At 39.0% G+C, this 21,690-nt stretch overlaps 1 long non-coding RNA gene across 1 annotated transcript; it reads right to left on the bottom strand.

Annotated features, from left to right (window-relative positions):
• Positions 1-1,661: 1,661 nt before the first annotated feature.
• Positions 1,662-13,858, bottom strand: LOC142500934 (uncharacterized). Its single transcript, XR_012803361.1, has 3 exons — positions 13,675-13,858; positions 6,065-6,178; positions 1,662-2,217 (listed from the first exon to the last, which is right to left on the bottom strand). It is a non-coding gene; the product is annotated as an uncharacterized LOC142500934 (long non-coding RNA).
• Between the last annotated feature and the right edge of the window lie 7,832 nt (positions 13,859-21,690).

Here is a 21,690-nt window from a genome sequence, read left to right on the forward strand (position 1 = left end):
TGCAGAATCTTAGGAAACGCTGGTGTGCCAAACTAGAAGAATTACCGTGTGTGTGTTACATACACTTACATAGTAAATGAGGTTGAAAAAAGACATACGTCTATCAAGTTCAACCTATGCTAAATTTAGACAACAGGTACTTTATTCTATACCTATATTTCCTTATGGATCCAGAGGAAGGCAAACAAAAAACCCCAGTGTTATATCATCCAATGATATCTCACAAGGGGAAAAATAAATTCCTTCCTGACTCCAAGAATTGACAATCGGATTATTCCCTGAATCAACATCCTTCCCATGTTTATTTATTTGGTATATCCCTGTATATTTTTCCTTTCCAAAAAGAGGTCCAACCTTTTTCTTAACAAATCGACCAATGTTATATACCAGTCAATCAATTGCAGTTGGGTAGAATAACACACCTAACATTATACACTCCTATCTATGTTGGTGCCTGGGTATAACATATTTAAAAAAAATCTACAGTATCTATAAAATATATATTTTTTAAATCTACTATTCTTGATATTCCACTGGAAAATAGAAGCTCACACAGAGACACCTCTCATGGTGTGAACAGTGTTATTCAAAAATGGTGAAAAAAGATATAATCAAATGCACTTACATATTCCATTCTCGGTTCAAAACTACGCCACCTCGGTCGCGCCTCCATTTGTTGCGATCTCTGGACCTGCGTAGATGAGCCATGCACTGTGCACCGTCAGAGCGCCCCTCTCTGGTGTAGGTGAACTTTTCCATGCATGAGATATGTGTATCTTTGCAATATGTCATTCAAAAATTGGGAAAGATTGGAGGACAAGGATTCAATCCCAAAGAGTATAGGTCATTTAGGTCTGTTATTAAATACGTTCCATTATTCATCACTAATAATACCAATGTATTTACCTCTTTGAAGTATAATTTCTAGTTCATCCAAAAATTATTTTGTGGAATTGCCTTGTAAGACTCTACAGTGTAAGTATTGCTGTCATGTAATATTCATGTCCTTCCATATAATAAATTGCATTCAGACTTATGCTACCACTCTCTTGTTTGATAATACCTGTATTTGGATTATCTTTAAACTTGTCTAGTGCAATTTTTTCTATTATTATTATTATTCGCTTAACTGAAAGTGAGAAACCAATTCAGGGAAACATAATATTCAGATCTATGTAGAGTAATAATTATTATGGTATTACTTGCATGTAAAAATGTGTCCAAAGCAATCGATCCTGCAGTGGATCCTCGACAGATACATCTTCAGAAGGCACAACTGCTGGTGTGATTTAAAATGAGACATGTTCCCTAGCTTTCTCTTAAGGTTTATTATGCATACTATCACTCTACGTTCTAATGGATGGGACAATTTATGTACTGTTTATTGTGCTTGTCAGCACTAGGTACTAGTCCCTTAGCCCTGTTAGGGTGCTTTATTGCTGCTCACTATTATATTGGAGTGGTCCTAACGGAAGAACTTACTATTTATCATGGGGACTTGATTTTCTTTGATGCACCGGTTACCCACACCCTATATTCTGATTCATGTCTTATTAGTATATTATAATAATATTGTATTTTATTCATTCAGTAACAGTTTTTCATTATTCAATGTTATAAGTGACAATTTGATCTCTCTCTTAAGATGTGATTATATGATTGAGATTAACTAGTACCAACTCCACGATCAACATTGTTTATTATGGTACATTTGAGAGTGTATATCATGATGTAGTTTAAATGTAGTTTACGATCATTATGTTATGTATAATGAGTGTATTCTTCTTTTTAAAAGGATTGAGTAAGCCTAATATGATTTTAATAATGAGTTCCACATGTTTCCTATCATTGTGGACATTTTCTGGGACTATTTAATCTAAGGCAGAGGGACTATTGCCGCAAATTTTACCCCTGAAGAAGCGGATCAATCCGCAAAACATGTAGGGTGACGTCACTCACCCTGCGTCTCGGCGTCTTGTCCGCTCATTTGCACATCCTCCTGATCGAGAGTCTCTGGAGCCGCGCCAGTACCAGCCGCTTCTGACGGAGAACTCTCGCGAGAGAGTGAGAGGCAATGCAGTCCGCAGTTAAGTGGAGCCGAGGACATGAACAGGAGAGGTCTGGAGGTGCTTTTACCAACTCCCCAGCTGATGTAGGCCCCTTCCGGACACCCAGCGGGTCTGGGTGGGAGAAGGAGAGGGCATCCAGATACCATACCTGAAACGGAGGAGCAGACATCAAGACAATAAATTCATGCGCATGACCTACTTGCAGTTCGTAAGTAGGATACTAATAAATGCCGGATGCAGGATCAGTTGATGTCTATATGTTCATTTTTTAGTTCATAGTTTTTTTTATCATTGTAATAAATAGTCTTTTTATCTATGTTTTAGTGCTTGCTTAATCAATTTCTTTATATATTATATTTTAATATCAGTTCTTGTTTTTGTATTCCTTGGTTTTATGGTTATTTATTCCATAATATCAGTATAGGTGCTGTGTACCTTAACAATATCACACTATGGTGTTCTTTTATTTATTTATTTCCATGTGCTGAGCAACGGCTGGTTCCAGTATTTCAACATCTTTGAACATTTGAGGACTATTTCAGCCATATTCACTTTTCACACGGTTGTATTTGAGCACATTCATTTGTTGTAATATTCTATATCATTTTTGTGATTTGTATTATATCACCACACATAGATGTTAGGGCGCCCCTAGTTTCTGTTTATTCAGAGTTTGAACCCCTATTAACTGCCATTGTCTTGCATTGCATTTACACTGTGGGACTGAGCTCTGATGAACCTTATCAGAGTTTAGTGAATATCTCCCTATGTAGCGTAGCCAGGCATGCTTCAGAACAGCATTTTTAAAAATTGTGTTTTGGTGGATTTTTTTTACCATTATAGTGATAAAAATGCTAGTTTTTCAACATTTTATGCTATATATTGATAAAATAAAAATAACTGCCACATACGATTGCTTATTATTTTACAGCAAATAAAAATATCCTGTGTGAGCACGTTCACATCTCAGACAGGTCTGCAACCCTGCCTTTCCCTATTATCTCTTAGCATACAGTACTTCCACTGCAACCAGGGATTCTGGGGAAAATGAGCACACCTTGTGTAGTTGAAACCTATCCCAGCATCACATTGCAAAGTCAATATAACCAGCCTTACACTGAAGAGATCCAAAAGGTCAAAATAGCTGTCTGTGAGTAGGTTACTGGCTCTGCATTTCTGTAACCCAGGCTGTGCTGAAAAGCTGTGTAATGCGGCAGGCATAAGCTTATAGGGGTCCATGTTAAAATGGACATGAAGTAAAAGGTACCACTGTGTGTGCTCATTTGTATGTCATTACCCAGAATCCCTGGCTGCAGTGGAAGCATTGTATGCTAAGAGATAATGGGGAAAAGCAGGGGGTTGCAGACCTGTCTGTGACATGTGGATGTGCTCACACATGGTATTTTTATTTGCTGTACATTGTACGGTGGAGGGTTTGTGTCACTTTTCAATCCATCATATCTTATACAATGTGTGATTGAATCTTATTATTTTACATTTTCTTTAAATTCTTATAGGGTGGTCAGCACTTCTGCAGATTCTGTAGATTGTGTATAACTAAATAGTTCTACTGTAGTTAAACTTTTACATATACAATAAAATAAAAATTACCAGAAAAAAAATACAATTGGTGTTCTGGGTACTGTTTTTTTCTTCTGTACCTGTTGCTCATGAAATCTCCTCGTCCTTTTTTTACTGCCACTCATTCTATCTCACAATTTACCTCTTGCAGTGACTATTTTGTTGTTGCATATCAAAACAAATATGAATCTTGCCCAATCATTACAGTACGTGTCACAGATGTTGGATATCATTAAAAAGGAATCCTTGCAGGATCTATCCGGATCTAATAGTTATTCTATCCCTTCTTAAAATCTGCCTCTCTTCTTGACTCCAGAGATGTTCACTCTGGGTTTCTTCCTTTGTTATATACACAGCTCCCCCTGCCTGACAAAGCCAATAAACTGTAGAGACATGAGTAGTATAATGGACAAAGTACTAGTCAGATAAGGGCCATCTCCCTCACCCTCATCATCCCAATGTGTGCTGGGAACCGCTGATTAAATTGCGGTGGGATTGGTGAGCTTAAAATAGGAGTAGCAGCCACATAGTATACCTCCTAACAAATTACAATGAGACATACACAATGTTAGTGAGATAAAACACTAACACTATTCTATATTTATATATTTAATTCTGCTAACTGGAAGGCTACTGGGAATGTGACCCCAAATATACAGCAGTAACAAAGTAGCCCCAATGCACTTCCAATGTGACACATTATTTAATCAATTTCCATATGTTTTTTCTTGTCATAAATAGGGGTCGTTTAGTTTAATCTTCTAACCAGTTTGAACTTCCCTGCGGCTCACACACATAGCACATCAGATTCTGGATGGAAGTAACAGTAAGGCTTTCCTTAAGTACATATAACAAAACGTTTTAAATTTGATTCATTTTTAATCAAATGTTCGCATAATCGAATAAAACTATATATCTATGTAGAGAGGTGACTTCTTTTGAACTCAGACGAGTTTGCGAACTTGCTATTGTGCATTTCTTTGCAGCGGATTCAAACTTTGCCAAAAATGTTTGCCCATCTCTAGTTCGTCCATCTCTAGCTCACCCATTTCTAGCTCCCCCGTCTCTAGCTCGCCCATCTCTAGCTCACCCATCTCTAGCTCGACCCATTTCTAGCTCACTCATTTCTAGCTCCCCCCCCCCAGCTCGCCTGTCTTTAGCTTGCCTGTCCCTAGCTCTCCCGTCTCTAGCTCTGGTTACACATCACATAAAATGTCACTGTCTTATTCTAACGCATGAAAACACTAATGGAAATAATCGAAGTGTTTTATTGCACATATAACAGGATCAACATTATTAATAAAGAACAGAAAAGGAACAGAAACAGCAAAAATAGTTTTACTGCACTTTAACGCATTTAACATGAATGTTTTAATATTATAATGAGCTGCTTCACCTTGCAATGCTCACTCACAGTATAATCACCAGCAAGAACAAAGAGAGAGAACACTGAGCTCAGAGACTCAATTATTGATTATAGGATTCTAGTAAGGTTGGGTGGTTCGAAATTGCCCAAATCCAAACACTGTTTAAAAAAAAAACCTTTCCCGGCTCTGTATTTGTGGATCTCTGTACCTGAACTGAGCAGAAACCGAAACAAAGCCTAATTTTTTATTCTCGCTTGGGCTCGGATCTTTCAGCTTTCCGATCCCTAGAAAGCTGCCCCTCCATCCTGGGAAAGGTATTTCTCTAGCCAAGCCACCGTCCTCTTCCTTATTAATAACCCAGAATTTACGCCGGTTCTTTCACCAAAAGACGTTAACAAAATGGTCTAAAGCTAAAGTCCACGGTCTGCTAAAGCTAAAGTCCAAAATGGTATAAAGCTAAAGAATCTCAGACTTACTTTTGTGGACCAGCTAAAACAAGTTACACAACTCAAAGACATAACTGTCCGGAAGGTGAATCTTTGCACTATTCACATCACGTATTTTCTTTCTACACATAAAATGGAAAAACGCATTTCCCGATGCTCCTCCCCCCTTCAATCCATCTTCTTGAATCTCAGTGCCAGCAGACATTGGTAATCTGCTATATATATATATCAAATACTAATAGACACAATGGCACTAGAATTAGGAGAAGATCTACCAATTGAGGAAAGAGTCTGGGCTGTCATAAACACATTCAGTTGAAACAGAGACTCAGACAATGATGGTACTTCACACTAGCTAAATTATGCTCCCTATTTCCTGGGAACCTCCGACAGTCGTTGGAGAGGCTGCGGCCAACATGGTAGTATGTTGCACATGGGGTGGGAGTGTCCTATTGTACAGGCATTTTGAGAGGAAGTAATTGGACAAATTGATAGGATGACCTCTATCATATATCTCAGGGACTCTTGGATTACAGTATCCTTCTAAACAGAGACCGTATTCCTGGCTACAAACTCAGATAATCATTAGCTCTACACCTACTAAATGTGGCTTGACGTTCAATCTTGCTATCATGGAAGCAACAGACCATTCCCAGGTGTGGATCTCCATGGTATGGGAGACATAGTCAATGAAAAAATTGACTTCCAGTAGATCCTGCAGGATAAACAAGGAACATGTGAAGAGTTATGTTTCCCTTAGGTCTCTTATATCCAATTAATGTTGATTATGGATTTTACTGTTTTATTACAGTTCCTCATTCTTCCCAGAATTGTCCTGGTGCCTTTTAGTTAATTTCCGTGTGCCCTGTGAATATGGCTGCCCCCCATCCTCCTGGCACAGTGTCACATCCCTGGGACTGGTTTGCGTTGTTGGGTTGTTTTGTAACTTGCGGGTCGCTGAACTGCCCCACCAGCCTCACCAGTTACTTTTGCATGATTTTGTTCCCTGTATTTATATTGTTTTATTTTTACTTCAAATTGCTTTTTCTTTCTACTTGACAATTGTTAACAATATTTGGACTATATTGTTATACTATTTCTACAGATGTTTGTTCTCACATAGACAGCTTTAAAAAAATGTTTGTTACAGAACTATGTGAGTGATCCATTCACTGACTAAATATGTATACAATTGTTACTCACCATGCAATCTTTTGTATTTCTGCTTCTGTGACAATAAATAAAGAATTTAATAAAAGAAGAAGATGCATCTCTAGAGGTGGTAAAGAAAAAGACTTGCTCGAGTCATCATACAAGCAATTAACTCTCAGGGAGCCCTTTCAGCTGCAAACTAAGCATGATCCCACGCACCATGTGGCACAGAATGCAGCAAAGGCTAAGACCATTATGGTAGCGCTGGATATTCATCCCATTTCTGCTATTGATTCATCACACTTTCACAGGCTAATAGCAACTAAACTCCCATGCTGTTTCATCCAAAGGAAGTTTCTGCAGATAAGCCATTCCAGAGCTAAACAGGGAGATGTGTATTACAACCAGCAAGGCCATGTAGACATCCATTGGGCCATCCATACATTAACCACAGATGTGGACAAGTGGCTCTGGCCAAACTAAGGACTACACAACATTCACTGCCCATTGGTCATCTTACTCTTTGACATCTTTGTCACAATCAGATGTAATTCCTTCTCCTGGTCAAGCTGCTCTGTGTATCGCTGCCTCGACCAAGAAGATTACTAGTGACTGTTGATCTCTTGGACAAACTAGAAAAATCTATTGTAGAATGTCTGACCCCTCTTGGAATTTCCGCAGCTTTTATCATTTCTAATAATGGTGCCAATATTTGATGTACACTTTGTCGTTGCAACTACGTGCACATACGTAGGTTTGCATACACCATCAACCTGATTGTACAGACTTTTCGTTAAGATGACTGGATTGTGCAGGAAATGCCGACACTGGCACGCAGGATCTCTGGCCACTTCTGTTAATTCAGCATGAATAAAGATAAATGATCTGAAACAGTCCCGGTCATCAATATCAAGCAAGCGGTTGTAAAGAGGTGGACTTTAACCTTTTACATGTTAGAGCAGACAAGTGGTTCTTACCTGCCATCAAATGATATGTTTCTACTGTATGTTTCTTCTACAGTGGAAACAAGCAATATTCAGCTATACTGTGTCTCAGGAAGCAAGAGAACCCCCTTCCTCACTCCATCACAGTGGCAATTCATAGCCATGTGTGTGAAGTATTATAACCTTTTTACAGTAGCCACACAGGAAGTCTGTTGCAAAACTGCTACCCTAATCATACCCCACACCCAGCTCCTGAAAAGAAAGCTGGAGACACAGAAATAGATTATCTAGCAGGAATCTATAACATTTGTCAGCTTCTTCAAAATCTGTTTGCTGCTCTTCATGCAGACCCATGTTTCACATGCATTTTACAATCTGAACGCCATGTTTTTGCTACAAAGCAAGATTCGCATAAAAACAAACTGCTTTTCTCTTTCCCTCACGGCACAGATATCAATGCCTAAAATAACGTCATAATGACCAGCCTAGTGCATGATGAAATGGAACACTTGTTGAAACCAGCTTAGGCTGTAACACTCCGCCCTTCTACTTCTCTGCTTCTTAAGATGACATCTGGTTAGGCTTTGAGAAAATGGCAACAGATAGTTCTGCTGCTTATGAGGCCTACTGAGCTTCCATTATGGGGGAGGACTATTCTAAAGATAAAAGGAGTCTTCTCATCAAGGAAAATCTTTATAGATACTGGGTTAAAAAAAAAAAAAAGTACTATGTGGAATCCTCTTTACAGAGTTGAGTACCATTTAAGCTGTGCACTTTCTAGTGTCTGAAAGAATATTTGCACTGCTGGCAGCATTCCAAGTGAATATTGCAGGAGACTGAGGCATACAACATGGAGAAGTTGGTATTCATTAAAAAGGAACCACAGTCTCCGATGAAGATGGTACAAAGTTTGTGTTCCTCGTCATACTCTATCTTTTTAGATTACTTCTTGTTTTTCAATGATATTATTTTAGTTTCCTAATTTTTGTATGATTGTTTTAAGCATTGTTTCATGTTTTATGAGGACATTTCCTACTTATTTTGAGGTTATAGCATTTTTTTTAAATTAAAAAACAAAACCGGATTTGGCAAAATCAAAACGTGAAAATGTTTTAAAAGCGCAACTAAAACATGAAGGAGCTTATGCTGTAAGCCACTTATTGAGCACTTATTGGCCAAAATGCCTACTGCTATTCAGTAAGCCTCTATAAGTGGGCAATAAAAGAATGAATCGCCAACATTTTGAGCCTTCAAAAAAAAAAATCGCCGGGTGAGTAGTGATAAGCAACTTATCAGCAAGTTCTGAAATTTGTGCAATTCTAGTAGCCTCGATTATCTTATTGAGGCCTATCAAGGCAAAATACGGCTCCAGAATGCGAGTTTCTCCCAAAATCCTCACGTCAGGAAAAGTTGGCGTGAGACTAGTGAAAAGCTGCTGAGAGATGGTGAGACAGGACTTAGAAAAAAATGCATTTTTCCTGCATCGGATTGATGCCAGGGATCTCCGAAGCTGATACCCATTAATATCAGCACCGGAGACCCCCGGCATGAATACCATGCAATAAAAATGCTTCATGCAGTCAACTTCATTACCTTAGAGGCTAACCACTAAGGCAATGAAGGGGTTAACCCGTCCCACTACCTATCAAGGGCCAAATACCCCCTTCACCCACCTCCACTACCCAAAATAAACACTAATACCCACCCCTCTACCCCCACATGATTGATTCCAGGGGCCGTGGGTGTACGGGGGTCCCCAGGTGTTCCCCATGGGTATCTGTGGGCCCTGGGGTGGTCGCTGTGGGTGTCTGTGGGCCCTCAGGTGGTCACCGTGGGTCTCTGGGGGTCCCCGCTAGCCTGCGGTACCAATCCTGTGGCCAAATATTTTTTCCAATACACTGAAATTAATACACTCCCCTCCCGCCCCCCCCCCAACACATACAGTACAGTAATGGACAAAATAACTAATATCCAGATATGGATAATAGCTCATTTGCCCATTATAAAATTAAACATAAGCCAGCCAGCATAAATAAAGTAAATAAACCTTTCCATTTACACTTGCCATCATGAAGGGCATCCTCGTCAGCATATCCCAGGTCCATGTCCTCCGGTGCCAGCAAGAATACATGAAAAAATACAATCTAATAGCCCCTAACCCCTTAATCAACTTAGCGGTTAATAACCACTATAGTAATTAAGGGATTAACCCCTGCCCCCATGGCATTGGATTGACTTTGATGACGTCGCGGTATGAGAGCTTGCAGAAACACCAGGATTCGGAGGATCAATGCTTCTAAAAGGTAAGAAAAATATTGAATGTATGTAATTATATTTTTACAGGTTTTTTTATTGTATTTTTTTCTTTTTATGTTTTTCATTGCCCATTGATGATAATGTATTAATCTGTGCAAGTTTAGGGTACAGATAAATACAGTGACAGCCAATGCATTTTTTGGTAAATGCTTTTTTTCTATTGATTGTTGTTTTTTCTTTTTATTGTTTGTAGTTTGGATGGCTTGTTTTTAATAATTTTAGCGTTTTTAATTAATTATTTATTTTGTTGGCTCCTGGTTTTAATTGATGTGTTGGCTAGTGGTTTTATTAATTAATTGATTTGTTGGCTAGTGGTTTACATTAATGAATTGATTTGTTGGCTAGTGCTTTTCTGTATTGAATTGCTTGATGGGTTAGTGGTTTTATTTTTATAATAGTTTGCTTGGCTAAGTGTTTATTGAATTGTATTATGTTTTGGAATAACAGATTTTTATTTACTTTATGCTGGCTGATGTTTTATTTTTAAATGGGCAAATGAGCTATTATCCATATAATAATTATTTTGCCCATTACTGTACTGTATGTGTTGTGTGGTGGGGGCGTGTATTTATTTCAGCGTATTGGAATAACAATTTTGGCTACAGGATTGGTACCGTGGGCCAGTGTGACCCCCTGGACACCACCTGAGGACCCCCAGACACCCGCGGCCTCTAGTACCAATCTGGGGGTAGAGGAGGTGGGTATTAGTCCTGTTGTATTTTTAATGTTTATTGTAGGTAGCAGCTGTTTTAATATACATTTTATCACTAGTGTATGAGCAGGGGGTCTCCAGAGCAGAACCACGTTTATTTGAGGTCCGGGGACCCCCTGCTTCCGAGATACAGGCCCCGTTATGGGGTGCTGGTATCTCCTATGCATTTTAATGCCCCGCGTCACGTAACCGTGGGAATAAAATGCATAGTAGATACTGGCACCCCATAACGATGCCTATATCTCGGGAAGCAGGGGGTCCCCGGAACTCAAATCAACACGGTTCTGCTCCGGAGAACCTTTTTTAAGGCCTTTTCAGAGAGGAGATCATCACGCTGCCGGCTACTCGCCATTTTTGGGAATTTTGCTCTCACAGGTATTTCTGAATACCGTGATAGCAACGCTCCAAAAAATGGCGATTTAAATAGCCCGACGATTTATTTTATGAACGCATAGCATAGGCCCCCGAAATGTTTTTAGAACCAAAACAGCAACACCAATGGAAGTCCCCATCCATAGTTTGAAGGATATCACACAAATTGGTAAAGGTACTGTATTTACATTTTATTTAGCTGCTTTAATGCCAGAGGGCCTGAAACACATGGGATGTAATTTATTGAAGCCTTTTGGCTGCAAAACTGGAGCAAAACTAATGCATACCGATCAAGGAGGACGCCACAATGCACTTCAGTGGGTATGTTCCCTCTGAAATTTTGAATAAGTTTGTTTCTCCTAGTTTTGCTATCTGAGAAACTTTAATAAATACACCCCACTGAATCAAAAGAGTACAATGGATATTACCAGGGATACCTGGACGTGCTTTAAAACTAAATGTCATTGTTGTCTCAATATATTTGCAGCAGTAAAATATTTGATAAATAAATAAATGGTTAAGGCTCCTATTATACATTACCATGCAGCCTGTTCTTAATCAGAAGTTAGAGGTGACTTTCACCTATATGAACTGTTGCCAGAGATTCCTGCTAATGAACATTTCTGGCAGCAAAAGGCTTATAAAATAATTTTTACAAATACAAATATAAAATAATAGGGTAAGTATCTGAGCGGTAATAACTTGTATTGCTGCTGATGAAAATTGTGCCATTTCACTACAGATACATAACTGCTAACTGCAGACAGACTAATGTTCAAATGCTAGGGCAAATATTTATTTATTGCAGAAATTATTTAGGTCACCAACAGGTCAGATTTTCAGGATATCCCTGCTTCAGCACAGGGGGCTCAGTCAACGACTGAGCCATTGATTGAGCCACCTGTGATTAAGCACACAGATGTTTTTAAAAAAGGAGATGATATTAATATGTGTTTGTTGTTATAGATTTTGTCACAGCTGTTGGCCGGGTTTTGCCTTGCAGACTGGGAGAGCCCAAGAGGTATAAGGATACAGGGTATAATGGCGCCCTCACTGGGGCTATGGAATAATACTGATACCCCTTACGTGGGCAGCAGCTGGAGCCAGGAGCCATGGTGATGCCGTTGGGCTCTGAACTATGCATTGCAGAGGGTAAAAAAAGAGTTGGTAAATTTGAATTATCATTCTGATTTGATGCCTCTGCCCCTTCTGACTCATTTCATCCCCTACTGTACCTGTTTATTTAGCCACATTGGTTTAAACTTATTTCTTTTATATTTATTGCCCAAGGGTATACACTGATAAGTGTGCTTTTCTAACAATGTTTTAAAGACGGTCCATTTATCTTCCACATTTTTTCCTGCAAAATCATCATCCCAATTTATTCATTATAGATTATTTCTCAATTTATTAAAATATGCTTTTCTTCTAAAGTCTTTGTTGAACCCGTATAATAAGGTTTTGATCATTTATTTGAAATGAGACCATGTTATGATCACAAATGTGGCCGGACATAAATATTTGATATTACTTTTACATTGTTTAATATTACTAAATCCAGAAATGCCCCTCTCCTGGTTGGTTTCTTAATCATTTGTGTCCCCCCCAAAAAACTGTTTCCTTTTGTTGTAATGCTAATCTCGTTGCTCTAGTCTATGTCTGGATAATTAAAATCAGCCATTATGCAAACATGACCCAGTTTTGATGCCTTCTCATTTGCAAAAGTATTTTGGCTTCCTCAATCTCACCGATATTTGGTGGTTTATAACATATTCCCACAAACATTTTCTTTGTACTTTTACCTCCACTGCTAATTTCTATCAACAAGTTCTCTACATTTTCATCATTCCCTTCACAAACATCTTCCCTTATGATAGGTTTTAGATCGGGTTTAACATACAAACATACTCCACCTCCCCTTCTATTTGCTCGATCCTTCCAATAAAGGGAATAACTCTCTAAATTAACTGTCCAGTCATGAGTTTCATCCCACCATGTTTCAGTAATGCCAATGATATCATACTGCTTCATTCTAGCTATAAATTCAAGATCTCCCATTGTACCTGTCAGGCTTCTTGTTTTGGCAAGCATGCATTTAAGGTTTTTTTCTGGTCTGTACTATTATTATCTTATCTGCTTCTGCCTTTCTACTCCAATTGGATTTAGTCTTGAGAAGTTATTTTTCATAAACTTCCATTATCTCTTTATTGTCCCATCCCCATCCATCCTACGTTGTTATGAGAAGAGCAAAGCAACCCAGAAGGACAATGGGACACAAGACGGAGAGAATGCTCATAGCTGTATATTGTTTTCTTGTAAATATAAAAATATTACAAGCATTCCTGATGCTAATTAAGTTCATTTATTGTATTGCTGTTTTGGTCCTCATTGGCGCCATATTTTACGTTGCACTTACAGTACAGTAAGACATTCTCAATAAATGGAGACCAAAATGAGTTGTGTTTATTTAGTCGAACATTGAACGTTTGTTCTGAAGCATTGCTTCCCTATTAATAAATGCACATTTAATTAGAACAGGCAGTTTCAGGTGCACAAATGATAGAAACCAAATGTGTTGAAATAGATAGTGTCATTTGTTTTGTTCAGATTAGGCATAGATTTCTTAAAATGGATAATACTGCATATGTAATGCTTAGATGTGCCAAATTGAGTATGTAGCTTAAAGAGGAATTGTAAATGGTATAATACATTTACCTTCATTTGTCATTGGTAGACTGAAAGTGCTTTGATATCTTTCAAACAGTTCTTGTCAAAAATGGAACGATTGCTTATCAAGTAGCAGTTTCTTTTCCCGCATATGTTTTTCTGTATCATGCAACAGTATGGGATCTATATAACAAGACAAACAATGATAGCAGGGTTAGTACTCACATTTTCATATTCGTTTATGGACTGACCAGAATTGGTTTCAAAAATATAATTTTTGTAGTGCTACTGTATTAGAAATGCAGTACTATACCTTCAGTTACCTCTGGAGATAGACTTCAATCCAGCCCATGATTTTACCAGATCTGTCATGGAACACACATTTGGACTTTTTAAAAGTCGCTTCTGGCGCTGTGACAGGTGTGGTGAAGCACTTCTCAATGCCTCAGCTATATTGTGTGAATTTGAAGCATTGTGCTGTATTTTCCACAACATACAGTAGATAAAAGTAGGGGAATACCAGTTGGGAGACAAAATGATGAGCCTGAGGAACTTGAGGCAGAAGTGCCTAGCAATAAAATGTGATATAACTGTCTCAAAAACATGGTTTGGAAGAGGGGTCCTAAGCAGAAAGGTGCAAATCAATTTGACGGCACCCGTCAATCAAATAAATAATTTTAACGTCAATAAAAAGTCCATTGATTGTGTCTTTCACAGCCTTGAATTCTGCAGTAGTTTATATTTACTGCTTCACAAGTTCATCTAAAATTGCTGTCCTCGAAATTGGGGCCCACTTGGCATAACGTTCAAAAAGTACATGGGGTTGGAATATTAAATGTGCAAATTTATTTTGCTGTCCCCTGCACCATGTAAGATTTATTTGTACAGTTCTCCTTGGTATTACGGAAAGAGTAATGTAATGGATACAGATACTTTTCCATTTTTTCAGTTTCCACAGTTCCTGTGCCAATAGAAGCTCGCTGTGTCCGCAGTGTGACGCAGTCACGTGGAGCGGAAGACTGAGTGGGAGAATCAAACCCAGAAGTTCTGTGGTGGCTTGCAGTGGAGGAATCGCCGGCGCAGCTTGACCCCCTGCAGCAGTTTCATCACTTACAAGTTTTTCACCTCCCACAACGGACACTGACTGTGCTCTATTTCCATTGCCTGATTTTTGGGGCTTTCTTGTAAGTTCCCACTGCATCTGTGTGCTCCATGATGTTCACTTACTAAACCCATTTGATATTTCATCCATCTGTGTAGCAATCATTTTTTGTCCACTTTCCATGTCCCCATTTTATTTATACCATCTCTCAATCACACAGTATTGCACTATTATCTGTGTTATGTTCTTTTTCTTTTATGTTCACCCTGGTGTACTGCGCTCCCTGACTTCTCGACACTGCAACTAGTTAAGGATCTACAAGGAAGATCCATTGAAGGTTGAGCTGCAATTGAACACTGGTTGTATATTTTACTTTTCTTTTATTGTTGTTTCAATTTTATTTGCTGATTAATTACTGTTTTCCATTTCCCCCTACCTGGAACACCCACAGGAGCACCTGGTGATTTCTGTGTTCTTGTGGCTTCAGATGCCAGTGATATAAATATCACAACAAACTCAGGGTGACACAGGAAATCCACTAAGTAACAAACTGTACTGTACACTATGTGGGGAAGATGTTGGCCTTGTAACTGAAACACTAGCCTACCAAGGCAGATTTTGAATACGATGCATAGATGTCATTCATTTGAATTAAGCTGTATTCTCTTTGAACATGGGGAGAATATATTCACTGCATATAGAAAAATAGCATGGGTGGAACATTGTAAATCTAATGACATCTCTATATGACCTTGGTAAGTCACTTAGAGGAGTTTTTTTTAATTTTATTTCCGTACAAACCCCCCAAAAATGATAATAATCTGTCTTAATATACCAGAAAGTTTATATTGAGAAAGTTGTGAATTTCCATTTCTCAGTACTACTAAACATGAAACGTGCACTCGTAGCACACAACCATGATTAATGTGGGCAAAATGAAACTGGAAGTAAACCTCACATCAAGATCCTGAATGGAGTGACAAGCTTGGACATCGAATAGAATGCTGCAAGAGTGTCATGTTCTAGACTGCAGTACCCATGCTTCTCCACCGGGACTGCTGCTGTTCTTCTAACTCTCTCAAGGAACATTCCAGACCCTGAAACCTGACACCTCTGCACCTGTACTCTACCTATCTGCCTGCCTATATAAACTTCCTCTAACCGTCTGTCAGTGCGTTTATACTGGTTATCCAACTTGTGCTAGGTTCCTGTGTTTGCTGCTGCTATTGTCCTGTTTTTGTTTCCTTGCTACCAACCTCTGCTTGTGACCTCGACCACGCTATCTGCCGCCTGCCTCTGACCTCTGCTTGTGACCTCGACCACGCTATCTGTCGCCTGCATCTGACCACTGCTTGTGACCTCGACCACGCTCCCTGCTGTTCCTGCCACTGGAATCCACTCCAGTCATAGATCAACCCTTGACAAAAATTCATAATGTAGCATGACGACGGTAAGTGGAGATTCCACTCGTGATCAAAATATTTTTTGTTTCTTTGACAAGCTTGGACATGGAATACAATGCACTGGAGCACATGAGGTCTCTTTTACCAATTTCTGCTAAAATGTTAATTTCCTTTGGAACATACAAATATTTTTAGCAATGTATCACCAGACCCATTAGAAACAGATAACGTTATATTGCAATTTGTCACATAGGGCACACGTGAGCACGTGACCTATATACGGGACAAGGGTTAATAAACAGCTCTCCAGCTGGCCCACTTTTCACCTTCGCAATGGTCCCTCAAATGAACAATATCTCCCCTCAATCATGTAACGATGCTTGTCTCAAGCAGGAAAAGGACCCACAAGGCTGAGGTAGGAATATGAAAGAACCGACCTGAGCCGAGGGACAGAGTCCTGATAGAGTAGTGAGTCGTAAGCCGAAGGTCAGGGCTGGAAGCAGAGTTGTGTAGTCGGTGAGGATACAGAGGTCGAGGCATGTGGAAGACAGGGGTGAACGAGGTACGTAGTCTGGTCTGGTAATGAGGAAGACAAAAGGTAAGTTCTCATGTTTTCTTTAATAAACAGGGACTTGATACCCTGGCAGATATATATTAATTACATATTTTTTATTAATTACATGTACTCAGCATGAACTGAAACTTTGCTCAGCAACTTCCTGCTTACCTCATAAATCCATCCCCATACACCATCTGTCACGAACAGCACACAAGTGAGCACGTGACTTAGATATGCAATCAGGGTTAATACACACAGTGAAGGCAAAAGTAAGGGATGTGGGGAATAGGGGAGGGGGAGGTGGGGGATGGAATGGGCGCTCCCAATTAATACACACAGCTACTCTAGCCAACTCACCTTTCTCCTGCACAAGGTACTTTCAAAGAGTTCATATTAACCCTTTACTCAATTGCAATCATATATATAAGCTTCCATCATCCAAGAAATATGCAAAATATGTAATTAATATATATCTGCCAGGGTATCAAGTCCCTGTTTATTAAAGAAAAACTATACATGAAAATTTGTTGTAGCAAAATGTGTCCGAAAATATAAGTTACTCTTTATAAAGCATATCAGTGGCGCTCAACACTGTAATGATCAAAGCAATTCTAATAGATATTATAAAATATATATTATAAAATATACAACCAGAGCCACGGAAATCGCCCGTCCGATTAGATGCTCCACGTGGTAAGGGTAAACATGTAAATATACAAAGAAATCAAATCATAGCATAATACTGTAAAACATACACATACATAAACAAACAACACTTAACAAACGCTGAGAACAACAGGTAACTACTCACAATGGCATTTAATATGGCATATCATTAATATCTTAAAATACACTTATTACACATAAAATAGTGCATAAAAACATATATTAGGTTCAAGCAAGATTCTCCAACTCGGGTGGGGGTACCTGCTTACCGAAAACAGGATGTAATCAGGCAATGGATAATTCAAAGAGTATCCCCTCTTATGGATAGCTGCTGCTGCTGCTGCTGTTGTTAACACCTGGGCTCAGACGAGGAGTCTATTATTGGCAGGGACAGGTTTTTCCAGCTAGCTGCGTCTGCCTCAGTCCTCTCTCAGCACTGCAGAAGCTCCAGGACCACACACAGAGATACTTCCTGGTCTGCCCGCACCACGTGCACCAAACACAGCAATGCTGAAATGTTGGATATTCCTACGCCAGCATGTGCTTTCCCAATCGGACGGGCGATTTCCGTGGCTCTGGTTGTATATTTTATAATATATATTTTATAATATCTATTAGAATTGCTTTGATCATTACAGTGTTGAGCGCCACTGATATAACTTCTTTTCCACTTCTATAGCCTGACTAGGGGTCAGGGTTATATCACCGGCTGCCAGCTCACTGTGGGATATAGCGCTACCTATTTGTTTTTTCTTTATAAAGCATGCAACAGTTCATTCAGAGCTCAAAGCATTATTTATTAAAGGTTTATTTTAATATATATAAAAATACAGTGGTTAGGTTACAGAAAAAGGTTATTACAAGAGCATACATTTACAATAAATGCAGGACAGTGGCTTAAAATAACAGGATAAACAAACAGAAATCCCTATATAGTACGTTACCATATGTCATTGCTCTTTTCGAGAGAGGTCACTAGAGTAGAAATATGAGAATTCACATGTCTGATCCCGAAACACACCTCTGTTGAATTCTAATTTTCTATTCAAACATGCCAACATTTATGCCCAGACCTTCTTGCATTGAAACACACACAAGACCCACCGCTATCGTAAATCTGCTACTTGGGTGACGTTTAAAATCTGATTCAATATATAAACACTCATAACTTAATTTCCTGAATACTTACAGATGCATCTTCACGGTTGCGTCCCTTCTCTCCACACGCATGCCTGCATGTAAAATGTGACAGCTTAATGTCCATTCTCGCAGGAGAAACCGTTATCTGTCTTTTGCACCACTTACCCATGCAGTATGGAGTATGATTTGTCTAATCACAACTGTAACAGATATCCATTTGTTACTCTTATGAATTGCTGTCAGGCCAATCATTTCTCAGTTTTAATAAAGTCCTCTATCTAAGTGGTGACCTGTTTGTCACTTTTCTCTGGGATGGACAAGTGGGGTGGACTCAAGACACAGTATTCTTTGAGGCTGGCAGCCCAGGATCTGGCTATCGTCCCTAGCTTCAAATCTATATTTCATGTTTAGTGCCCCCCCAATTAAGTCCTATTTGCAGATCAGTACAGACAAAGTTAGGGTCTTGACCTGTCATAAACACTATCTTGTATTAAGACAAACTGTAACCACATTAACCACTGAAGCACCAGATTGATTAAAATACTTGGTATTCCCCACCATTTTTATTACACAATTATACTGCAAAGCCCTTAGTCATAGACTTCAATTCCTTATTAAGCTGTATCAACAGAGCAGTTTGTTGCTTGTCCAAATGAAACTATGTGGAAAAGCTTGTTTTAATGAGAGATTACTAATTAAACACAAACCCATAACAGCATTACTTCATCAAGTGGTAAATCACAATGTTGGGGTGTTTTCATGCCTTGTGCATAACTTAAATATCTTAATTCATTCCCATCAGTGCAGACGCATAAAATTGGCTAATAGCGTTTCAAGAAAATAACATTAAAATGAAATGGACACTGGGAACAATTGGGCCATAAATGTCTTGTCAGGCAATAAAAGGAAACACAAAAGCACTTTAAATAAAATGCAAATGTATAACAAATTAACCAGTTCACTGCTGGTGTGTCCTGAAACACATTACAAAGGGAAGCTGTTAAATTAATTAGCCCTGAGTTTTAGACAAGGGGTGGCATGACTGCCCCGTCACCTTCCTTTCTCCCTAAGTCTACCGAGAACAGCAGTTTGGGGGTTAAACCCCTAGGGGAATGGCGGGGGAGCTTATGGGGTGATAATATAGGGGGAGGGCAGAGAGGTTAGTTTAGGGCAGTGCCTGGAGAATAAGTGTGTTATTCCCACGCATCCCTCCCTGTGAGCTTTTCTGTTACATGCTGTTTGAATATTGTACTCACTTTATTTTGTAATTGTTATAGAAAAATACATTCAAAAAAGAAAAGCAAATGAAAAAAAGGGAGGAAAGAGATGGGATGGGGTTGTGTTTTGCCTTTGTCACAGCAGCAGTTGTTGGGTGTGTGGTATAACATTGCCAGACAGTTCTCTGTGTGTACAGTAATGCCTAGCTGGGGTATTCATTGGCAGGAGAGCCAGGCAACTGTGCTGTGGGTATGTGTAGTTCATCCTCGCTGCTGATTATGAATGATCGGTGTTGGCCGGGCTGTGGGGTATCTGAAAAGCAGAGTTTGTGGGTTCTAGTCCTGTTGGGTCTGATCCCAGTCCAGTCATTAGGTTGGTGCTTTAAGCTTATTATGAACTCTATATACTGTAGCTGGTATAGGAATCTTTTTAGAAAGTGTGGGACGAGACTCATTTAAGTATACTTTGCATAGTCATTAGTATATCACTCAGGTGTGCTCCGTTATCAGCACACGCATGTCTCCCTAATTTACTTGGAGGGACATTTGAGGGGATATATACAACTGGCAACTGCTAATACAATTAGTACGGTATTGCGCTCGCTCAAAAATATCTGACCGGATTGCGGCAAATTTCAATTCATCCGGCTGGATTTCCAAGTAGGAAATCAGTATGCGGGATGGATTTTACCAAAATAATCAATGGAATTCCGGGAAACTCATTTTTACAGTTTCGCCCATTCCTACTTACAATGCAGGAGGATGGGTTGCAAATTGTCGGGCCGGAAGTGGTTTTATAGCATACAGAAGCACATCTTAATACTATAATTTATAACTCTTAATCTTAATCTCTCTTCATCTTTCATGGTCTTGCTTTAGGTTGAGGGAATTTATTACAAGAAAGATGATACATTTTTCAATATCTAAGTCTTCCTTCTGAATATGCACAAGAGCCCACATCCTGATTCACATTTGATTATTTAAGGGGCCTTTGCAGCTCTCCTAAATGGAAGCATGACCACCATAAATATTATGTTGTAGCAATCTTGTTTTAGGCAGAACAGCATAGACCCTTTAAAAAAAAAAAAGGCACAGCAATCTCAGGACCCTAAAAATTTTCCTGCCCAAATATTGTGAAAAATAGACAAATTGTTTGGTTCCTTTATAAATAACATCATCACAGTTCAATGTTTCTTACAGATATTTAGTATCGCTACACAGTACACCAATATCATTGACAAGGATACATTTTGCCTCCATAGATAAATGATGGAATTATGAAAGCAATACTTTATTTTTACTGCCAAATGTTACCCTGTGTTATGTGTGATTATATTCATGTTCAGTTCACGCTGAGTTAATTAAATGATAATAAACCTTGGGCAAGGCACAGGATAGAGAACGATCTGAGATACGAGACATACACCCACACAATGCACAGTGCTTTATGAAATTACACAATTACAGGAAATGCTGATTCGAGCATATGATAAAAGTTTGATGTGAAAATACTCTCCTGATTTTTTTCTAACAATATAATATTAAAAGATATGTGTATTTATAACTAATTCCACATTTCTTAAACAATTAACGTTTAACTATGTAGTCATTTAGAGAAAAATCATACACACATTTCCCAGTGTTTTCTAACTGCTTACCTCAAACCTTTCTGGGGTAAATAAAAATGCATTACAAAACAATATTTGTATCTAACAAGATTTGTATCTAAAGCCCTCTCTCGCCTTAAACCTTTCTCACTGACTGCCCCACATCTCTAGAATACCCTGCCCCTCAATACCTGACTAGCACCCTCTCTATCCACCTTTAAGACCCACTTGCTTAAAGAAGCATATGAGTAGCACTGTAGATATTCCTAGACACATGATACATAAAGCTTGGCCCCCTGCAGAAGCACTTACCAGAACTCCCTCCTACTGTCTCTGTACGTTCCTCCAACATACCAATTAGACTGTAAGC

The sequence above is a fragment of the Ascaphus truei genome, chromosome 8 (genome assembly GCF_040206685.1).
Source record: "Ascaphus truei isolate aAscTru1 chromosome 8, aAscTru1.hap1, whole genome shotgun sequence".
Lineage (NCBI taxonomy): Eukaryota > Metazoa > Chordata > Amphibia > Anura > Ascaphidae > Ascaphus > Ascaphus truei.